Here is a 10,084-nt window from a genome sequence, read left to right on the forward strand (position 1 = left end):
AGATAATCCTCAGGGCCCTCCTTATGCCCAGAGTGAGCCCCTTCTTTCCCCCCCGTCTGGACAGAAGTTGGGCAAATCAGTTCCTGGGTTTGATGGAAGCAGAAGCCCACCTTGGGATGAAGGGCGTAACCCCACTCTGTCTTAGTGGGGGAAGCAGAGACCCTCCCCGGTGGAGAGCTTGCAGTTCATATATCTGCCTGGCGGGGGGGGATGGCCACCAGAAAGGCCACCGTGAGAATCAGGAACTTAAGGGAAGCTGTTCGTAAAGGCTCAGATGGAGCACCTATTGTAGCGTCCCCTACCCTGTGTAAGTCCCAGGAATGGTACTTGAACGCTGCGTGCGGTTTGGGGTTGGAAGCCCCCTTGAGGAATTGTCTGACCACAGGAAGGTGAGTCAAGCTCTGGTTCCTGCCACGCAGGACAACTGGCGAGAAGTCTGGGACCTGTCTCCTAATTGTGTTAGAAGCTAACCCTCTGTCCCGGCCTGCCTGGAAGAGGTCCAGAATCTGAGGCACTGAGGCCTGGCTAGGATTGTGCCCCAGGGAATTACACCATGAGGCAGAGGCCTGCCACATGGAGCCATATATACGCTCTGTGGAAGGTGTGCGGGCAGTCTGGATAGTCTGCATCACCCTGGGGGGGGGGGGAGGGTCTTTCCCCAGGATGCTCCGTTCCAAGAGCTAAGCGGTCAGCTGGAGCCATTGACGGTCTGGGTGCTCCAGCGACCCCTGGTTAAGGGATATTCCCTCCAGGGGGAATCTCCATGGCCTCTCCGTTGAAGGCGACTGGAGCTCTGCAACCACAGTCTCCGGGGCCAGAGAGGCACCAAGAGAACCCCTTCTGCCCCCTCCCGAAGGGTTTCCCATATGACCCTGGGGATCAGGGGTAAGGGCGGAAGGCATACCGACAACCCCTGGTCCAGGGGCTTCGCAGATCGTCCGCCCCTTCTGCCCCCCCCCCCATGTCTGGTACCTGGAGATGACCCTCAGGAGCTGAGCGTTGAGGGCGTGGCGGATAAGTCGATCTCCGGGTGTCCGAAGCACTCTGCCATTTCCTTGAAGATTGCTGGCTGCAGCTTCCGCTCCAAACTGTCCCCTTGGTCCGGCTGAGCCAGTCGGCTCTGATGTATCGCACCCCTGCTATATGTTCTGCCCTCAGCGAAAGTTGTCTAAATTCATAGGCTATCTGAGGTGCTTCTGCGATCTCTCATAGTCGGGCATCCCATTCTGAGTTTGTGGTGGGTTCTGGCATGGGGACCAGCCTATCTGACCCTTTTTTCCCCCCCGGCCATAAGGGTGCTATGATTCTATGGCTAGGATTAGCGCAGAGATATTCTGAATGTAAACACCGATGGAGTTTAATGGGCGGCCACTAGAGTGTGTGTAACGATGAAGAGAGGGAAGCTAAGGCTCACAATAAAGGCCTGCCACAAAGGTAAAATAATAATAATAACAAGAATCACAACAACAACAATAATAATAAAATAAAATACAAAAAGGGGGGGCATCTTCCCGCCTGATAAAACCAAGAAAGATTAAGGAAACAATTGGTCCCTTGCTGGGAGAAAGTGGCCCGAAGGTGACAGGCAGCAGGGGTAGAGCCGAACTATTTAACTCGTGCTTGGCATCTGTCTTTACCAGCAGGGATAAACTATCCAACCTATCAAAAACAGCACCCCAAATTCAGATTAGGGACCCAAGATGAGATAGGGAAGAAATGGTAGCCTGTCTATCTTAGGCAAGGTCCAATTCCCAGGACCGGGTTACACCCCAGGGATCTGAAGGAGCTGGCGGATGAGATCTCCAAACAACTGAAACTATATCTATCAGAGCTCCTGGAGTACCGGAGAACCACTATAGAATTGCTGATGTGATTCCCCCCCTTCAGAAAGTGAGAAAACCGGCTCGAGAGCCCAAAGCCAACATGGGTTTGTCAAAAACAGATCATACTAGACTAGCCATAATGAATGTTGTGTTTTATAGTTAATTTTTTATTCACGTTTCTTTTATGTCTTGTTTTGCACTCCCTTCCCCCATTGTTGTAAGCCGCCCTGAGTCCCCTCAGGGAAAAGGGCGGCCTATAAATGTTCAATAAATCTAAATCTACAATCTTCTTAGATTACGGTGACAACCCTAGTGGACCATAGGAATGCCATTGATATAGTTAACTTGGACTTCAGCAAGTCCTGATAAGGTAGACCATAACCTACTACTAGCTAAAGTAGAAGACTGAGGATTAGACCTAGTCACACCAGGTGCCTTGGTAACTGGTGCACACACCTATACTCCTCAATGGGACTGCCTCTTCATGGAGGGAAGAGTGCAGTGAGTCCCCCAAGGCTCAGGTTGAGCCCAGTACTCTTCAACATCTTCATCAGTGATTTGAATGAGGGTGTTAGGTGTGTAAGCTAACATTTGGGATAGCAAAATAAATGCCATGATAGTAGTACTGTTTCTTTAAGAACTGCTGTTATCTCAAGCGGTCATGAGAAGGAGCCAGAATGACTGTTAGCTCTCTGTTTGTTAAATGCTGATGGGGGGGGGGTCATCAGGTTAGCAGGTGACCCCAAGCTGGCAGGAATAGCCAACACTTCAGAATACAGGCTAAAGATACAGAAGGATCTTGGTACCCTTGAACATTGGGCACTACCTAGGGAAATGGGATTCAAAGAGGTAAGGTTCTACCTTTAGGCAACGAAGGTGAAGTGCACAGGTACAGAATACCTTGCTCCACAGTAGTAACTGTGAAGGGGATCTAGGAGTCCTGGTGGACCACCCTTTAATATGAGCCAGCGGTGTGCAATAGCTGCCAGAAAACCTAACACAGTTTTTGGCTGCATAAACAGAGGAATAGAATCAAGCTCCCGTGAAGTGTTCATTCCACCTTATAAGGCCTTGGAAAGGCCAGATTGGAATTCTGCATTCAATTTGGTCACCATGATGTAGAAAGGATGTGGGGGTTCTAGGGAGAGTGCAGAGAAGAGCAACAGAGGGATCAGGCTGGAGGCTAAGGCCTATGAAGAACGGTTGCAGGAATTGGGCAGGTCTAGTTTACTGAAAGGAAGACTAGTGGAGACGTGATAGTAGTGTTCCAATATCTCAGGGGTTGCCACAGGGAAGAGGCAACCTGATTATCCTCCAAGGCATCTGAGTGCAGAATTAGAAGTAATGGGTGGAATCTAATAAGGAGAGAAGCAACTTAGAACTGGGAGAAATTTCCTGACAGTTAGACAATTAATCAGTGGAACAACCTGCCTCCGGACGTTGTGAATGCCCCAACAGTGGAAGATTTTTAAGCAGCTGTTGGATGGTAATAGCAATAGCAGTTAGAATTATATACTGCTTCATAGGTCTTTCAGCCCTCTCTAAGTGGTTTACAGAGTCAGCTGTTAACCATTGAGCTACAGGGCTGACTAGTAATGATAGCCATTTGTCTGAAATGGTGTAGGAATTTCTGCTTAGGCAAGGGGTTGGGCTAGAAGACCTACAAGGTTCCTGCCCCTTCTGCTATTGTATTGCATAGTATTGTATTGTATAGCATTTGCTCTTTGCCTATTCACCCCCACCCTTGGAAAGCCTTGGGGGAGGGGGGTAATCTCTAACCTGATTGGAGGTTCTTCTGTCTCTCCCTGGGGGCTGAATACTCTTCCTTGGCTTGGCCACGTGGGGCCCCTCCCCCCTTCTTTCCAAATGGTTTTGCAAGGCAATTGCCATCGCCCCGCCCTCAGAACTTAGCCACAAAAAACAGCTTTTGTTTTGCCTCCTACTCAGGGACTTCCCGCCCCTCCCCCCTCCTTCTCCTACTCAAGGAGAATTTTCTTAAGGGTGAAGGAGACTTAGCCCCCCCCAAAAAACGCAGCTCTTGCTGGAAGCCTTTTTCTGATGGCATTCTCGCCAAGTCTCTTTCTCCTCCTTAAAGGAGAGTGTCCTTAAGGGGGGGGGGGCTTTTCCTGTTACTATGCAGTTAGAAAGGGAGAGAACGGGCTTTTAGGCAGGATTTCTGAAGCACCAAGCCGAAGGGAATCCTCCTCTGGGAGGTGAGGAGTTCTCAGGTTGGGGGGGGGGGGTTTCGTGCAGTCTTGATTCATCTAGGAAGTAGGGGGGGGAGATCCACCGCCTGCCTCTAACTCCCTTAACAAGCCTCCTGTTGGCCCTTTGATGCATCCCCCGCCCTTGGCTAATGCCTCTGCGATGGTTTCTCACCTTTCAAGGGCTCCACAAGCCTCCGGTTGTGGCTGGAGGGCTGAGAGTTGAGGCTCTGAGCTGCTGGGGGCAGCCATCTTGGACCATGTGGTTTCAAGATGGCCCCGGCTCCAAATTCAAACGGCTCCTCCTTGCTGGAGCACATGGAAATGGCTTTTGCCTTTGCAGGCTTGCCATGGCTGCAGCTCTCTCCCCTGCCTCCCAGGCAGCTCTTTCTAAGCCTTTCCGGCTCTCACCTTGTCGGCTGCCAGCACAGGTGTTCCAGGGTATTTTAGCCAGCTTCGTGGCTCAACCCGAGGGGAGCAGAGGAGCGCTTCTGCTCCTGATTAGCCTCTGCATCAAGGGCTGCTTCTAGGAAGCATATTGCCCTCTCCTCCTGCCTGCCCGGCAATTGTCCTCCCTGAGTGACTCCGTCTCACTCAGTGGCCAGGGCAGCGTGCCGCCCCAGGGGGCTTGTGGCAGTCCAGTCCTTGCAGGAGGAGGCTGTGTTCGATGAAGGGAGGCAGGATTCGCCGGATCCAAGTTTATTTTCCTTACTCCTTTGTAAATTACTGGAGTTACTGAGTAGTGCAACTTTTCCTTGAGGAGATGAGTCAGAAGAATGGGTAGTCCTGCTGGCCAGGGGGCGTTACCCAAAGAGCTTATCTGACTCATCCAATCATGAGAGGACAAAGTCAACACCCATCCTGGATACTCCTCCCCCCTCACTATGGAGTAAACAACTGCCCAACTAAGAAACAACCAAGGAGAAAACAACAACCTCACTTACATTGTAAATAAATAGAGAGCAAATCCCACTCCCTTCTAGCACTGAGGATAGTTGGGTAACAAAAACGTAAATATGTAAAGGAAAACAACCAAACTCAAAGTTGAACTCTACAGTGCAACCATGAGCTATATTCTCTTCTATTGGTAAAATAACCACAGTACAGTCCATGGGTTACAAAAGTGTATACTTTGGTGAGGAGATCATAACATAGATGAAGAAATTATGCCTCCACAAAGGTTTGCATTGTCTGGTAGGGTCACTAGCAAAACATTGCATTTAGTTGCTGGAACCGAAAACCTGATGTAACTTGAAACTTTGGCTCTTTCCCAAAACAAAGCAAATTTTATAATCTGGTTATTGTATTTCACCATGGAAAATGAACAGTGGAGGGGAAAACAAGGCAAAATTATAATAAGAGGCAGCTACCATTTAGGTAACTTCATTACTGCATTTGAACTGCCTCACTAGTAAATTTTGCTGGTTCCAGAATCTAGTAGCAATTTAGCTCCGGATATTGTTAAATCAATTTAAATTCTGAAACATCATAAAATTCCCTTTTATTTCCTATATAGAATAACCTATCCACATGACAATAAGCACTGGGTTAGATTGGTATTATTATCCTAGAAAAACAGCATAGAAGTTTGTTCCTGATGACTTGGATAGCCTGTTCATCACATTATTGGATTACATAAGGGATCGGCCATGCCAGAATCAGTGTAAAGCTTCTGCAGTGGCTGCACATGAACAGAAAGTTCACCTGAAAAGCTCCTGAATACTGCAGAGGATTCTCGGGTACATTTTCAGCTTGAATTAGGAGTCAACAATGCTGGAAGACATATGACAGCCTGAACTCCCATGTATGGCAGGTAGTCATTAAATTATGACAGCGAGCTGTCTAGTCTACCTATATCACAACACTGTTGAATTCATCTATGCCTTTTTTACGTTTTGCTCTAGGATGACTAACAGAATTAGGTTACTACTGCTACTATGCTCACCTTTGTTAAAACACCTTGAGAACATAGGAAGAGATCAAAGTTCAGTTCTCTCTTCTGTAAATGTGGAAGTCTGCAGTATTTACGTGGCACTTTGTTGCGAAACCAGATATCCATCTGGTACAATAGCTCATATACTTAGGTTACATAAAAAGGCCAAATTTAAGTACAGTGTTTCCCCAAAAATAAGAGAGGGTCTTATTTTCTTTTGAACCCCCCCCCCCGAAATAAGCACTTGGCCTTATTTTCAGGGAGGTCTTATTATTTTTGAGGTGCAGGAGGCGGCTCATGGCTGCTGCTGTGTTGCAATATTTTCGGTGGAGGCTTATTTTCGGTGGACGGCTTATTTCAGCACAGGTGCTCAAAAGCCTGATTGCGCTTATTATCCGGGGAGGTCTTATTTTGGGGAAAACAGGGTATTAATTGCAATCATATATCTAGACCTTTACTGATTATAAACTTTAACTCCAGCTGTTTTTTAACTCTTTTTATTACTAATGAGACAACAGGCTGTTATTAAAAAATCAGTTGTTTGCTTCTTGTAATGAAACAGTTATAGCATGATTTAAAGATACATATAGGAGGACAAACTGCAAAAGAACTCTTGGAGGATTTTTTTTTTTTTTTGGCTGCTGGATGTTTTTAAGTATGGGCCATATTCTAAATTACTCAGTAGATTCAAAGTATGAATAACTTAACACCAATTTTTCTTTATTAAAATAATAGTATTTGGGATCTCTCAGTCATTTTTTTTCTTAGTCACTTCCCCCTACGCTACCTTGCTGGTGAAAAGCACCAGCAAAAAGAAATTGCTACTAGAACTAAAGTGAGGAGAGAATCACTGAGACTTTTTAACAAATAAGAAACAAACATGTTGCTAAGTGTATATATGCAACTATAGCCATAAAGTTTTGGCTTCTTTTAAAAAAATAAATGTAATAATGACCTTTCTGTGACACAAATGAATTAATGCATCATTGATCTACCAAGTACGAAACAAATACTTCAAGCATGGTCTTCTATTACAATTTGCTATCCAAGTAAAACTGGAACTATCATTTATGCTCACTGCTGATTCAAAGGAGATGTTAAATGTATTCACTGAAGATATATAAGATGTATAGTATTTCACAATGTAAAGGTATACTTTCATATATAGCATATGAATATGTTTATCAACACGCCAGATATTTTTAATAAATGAAAAGGACTCCTTCTTATGCACAGTTTAAAAGCTTCCCTCTGTGTCTATGAAAATGGATGCATATTCATTATTTATCAATATACCATTGCTCACTTGACTCAATTTAGGTTCATTACTGTTTTAGCAGAACACTCTATTTCACAATTGTAAAGCTCTTAATACAGCAAATATAATTTACTGTTCAAAAAAAAACCCTTCCAAGTTACCTCTTTTAACAAGCTTTTAACACTCTGAAATATTTAACCAAAAAAGATATTTGTATCCAGTAAAATATCCTTATTTGAAAGGTTTGTCTTAAACAGCTCAAAGTTAACAGTTGAGGGATGCTACTTTTGAAATTTCTAATATTCAAAGTGATTTTTCTCAGAATTTAAGATAAAAGGCTAACTTAAAACCAAGAAGTTCCTTTCTTCTCAAAGAAATTAAATCATTTAAAAAAAAATCTGATTTCTAAATTAGAGCTGGTCCTGTCTGTTACAGAATCTACTATTTGGGCAAGCTTTGATAGGATAAATGGAAAGTCCATAAAAGTAACTCATAAAGAATATCAAAATATAATCCCACTGGAAAACTCTACTGCAACAGAAGTGGATAAATATTTCCAGTAAAAATAGTACTATCCACCTCCGACAGATTGCTTGGACAAAAGCAAAGCAAAACCAACAGTCTACAGAGACATAGTCTCCTTTGATAGGTAGGTAGCTATCTAGCTAAATAAGTATCTACCTATCAAAATAACAGTAGACAGTATAAGTTATTTAGCTAAAAAAAAGCAGACTCAGATATTAAATCTGACAATTTTAAACCATAAAAATAAGGTCTCAGCTTCCAGCCAAAGTGAACCCTAGCACTTCTGAGGACATAGAGCATTTCTGTCTTCCTACTGATATTCAGCTAGTAACTACATAGATTGTATTAATCCACTCAAGATGAATACAGTCAGTGGCGGGTTCCGGATCCCGTTGCAACCAGTATGGTGCAATGGGGCCCAGCATCTCCCACATGCATGCGCGCAGCATGCGCACACACATGTGCAGCACCCGCATGCATCCTTACCTCTGCGACATTCCAGCTGCTTGGCGGAGAATCGCACAGGCGGCGTACACTCTGTGCACATGCGCAGAAGTGCCAAAGAGCTCAAATACAGGTCAGGAGCTCAGGCGTGCAGGTGGGCCCTCCGGAGCACCATACTGGAATGGTACCCAGTGCTCCCAGCAGGCACTGGTACGCCCGTAGCGGGGCGTACCGCCTGCAACCCACCACTAGTGTGAACAACACAATTTAAACAAATACTTAATTGCCCCATAGTCTATACATGGCACAATACCTTACTCTACTTTTACACACACACACACAGATTCTTAAACTGACCATTTTACTTGTATTGTTATATGATTTTATAAATGGTTTAGTCAATTTCTGCACTGAAGAGCAGGGGTTTTCAGACTTGGCCACTTTAAGACTTGGGACTTCAACTCCCAGAATTCCCCAGCCTGCTGACTGTGGAATTCTGGGAGTTGAAATCCCCAAGTCTTAAAGTGGCCATGTTTGAAAACCCCTGCTGTAGAGGCTTCTATTGATGGTTCAGTAAGCTAAATGTGGCAAAAAAAGCAAAAAAGTGGGGGGTCACTCCTGATTTGGGGCAGAAGCTGTTCCAATGAGGGGATCAGCCTCCCAGGACACCAGCTTCCACCTGCCCTGGTCCGGTCCCACAGCAGGCCGGTGAGAGAAGTACTCAACTCCTCCTCTCGCAATAAAATCCATTATACCACCAGGCTTGAAATTTTAGGCCTGGAGAACTTCGAAATTCGACGCCTACGTTCCGATCTAAGCAAAGTACACAAAATTGTCTGCTATAATGTCCTACCTGTCAACGACTACTTCAGCTTCATCCTCAATAATAGATGGGCAAACAGTCGATACAAACTCAAGGTAAACCACTTCAAACTCAGGTGCAGAAAATGTGACTTCAGCAACAGAGGTCAAGGCCTGGAATGCTCTACCTGACTCCATCGTTACATCCTCAAATCTCCATAACTTTAACCTTAAACTGTCTACCGTGGACCTCATCCATTCCCAAGAGGTCTGTAAAGGGGGGCGTGCATAAGAGCACCAAGGTTCCTACTGTCCCTGTCCTACTGTATGTATTTATTTTAGGCGTTCATGGTCATGTTATACTTTTTTATATCCATCTATTTGTACCAATCTCATGCGATAACATCCATGTCTATACTAATACCTGTTACAGGCCCACAAATAAATAAATAAAATAAAGTAGGCAGGCTCTGTTGACAGTCGGTCCTAGAGTTTGTGGGGTGGGGGTAGGGAACACACGTGAACCTGGACCGTCTCCCTCTGCGTCTCAGCCGCTCCGGGGACCCTGAATCCCCAGCGCTCCCAGCCACGGAGGCCCCAGGAGCTGCCCTGAGGGAGCCCACAAAATCTTGAAGGCGCCGAGGAAGCGCCAGGCCACCCAACCCATCAGGCGCTACTTACCAGGAGAGCATGGCGGGCCGCGCTGAGGGGACAGGTGTTCTTGGCGGACAGGTGAGAAGACGGGGAGCGGGCCCCTGAGGTAAACGGCCGGAGGGAAGAAGGGTCCTCCTGCCCATGGCCCTCCTCAGGGCTGAAGCTTTACCACCGCCATGACCGGGAGATAGGCCGCAGAAGCTTCTTCAACGCCCCCCCTCCCGTCCTCCACCAAGTTTTTTTAAAACAGCCCCCCCCCCACTCGCCTCTAAATCCTCCAATTTCGGAGGCTGAGCAACCTCAACGCCTCACGCTCTCTCCCCCTCCCTCCGCTTCCCTTTAGCCGGAAACGCAAAAAAAAAAAAACACGTACGACTTGGCCGGCCTCTCCACCAATCGGGACGAGAGGAGGCGGGGGCAGAAGAAGAAAAAAAACACCCTC

The 10,084-nt window shown here is 46.0% G+C and overlaps 1 protein-coding gene across 2 annotated transcripts in view; it reads right to left on the reverse strand.

The window, feature by feature from the left end:
- KIAA0319L (KIAA0319 like) overlaps positions 1 to 9,847 on the reverse strand; it is a 66,822-nt gene extending 56,975 nt beyond the window's left edge. For both annotated transcript variants that reach the window (XM_087727720.1, XM_087727721.1), the window contains exon 1: positions 9,670 to 9,847. The gene's annotated coding sequence lies outside the window, so the exon portion shown is untranslated. The remainder of the gene's footprint in view (positions 1 to 9,669) is intronic.
- Positions 9,848 to 10,084: the final 237 nt, after the last annotated feature.

The sequence above is a fragment of the Thamnophis sirtalis genome, unplaced genomic scaffold (genome assembly GCF_051295495.1).
Source record: "Thamnophis sirtalis isolate CommonGarterSnake01/CBP01778 unplaced genomic scaffold, rThaSir2_p1.2 scaffold_13, whole genome shotgun sequence".
Lineage (NCBI taxonomy): Eukaryota > Metazoa > Chordata > Lepidosauria > Squamata > Natricidae > Thamnophis > Thamnophis sirtalis.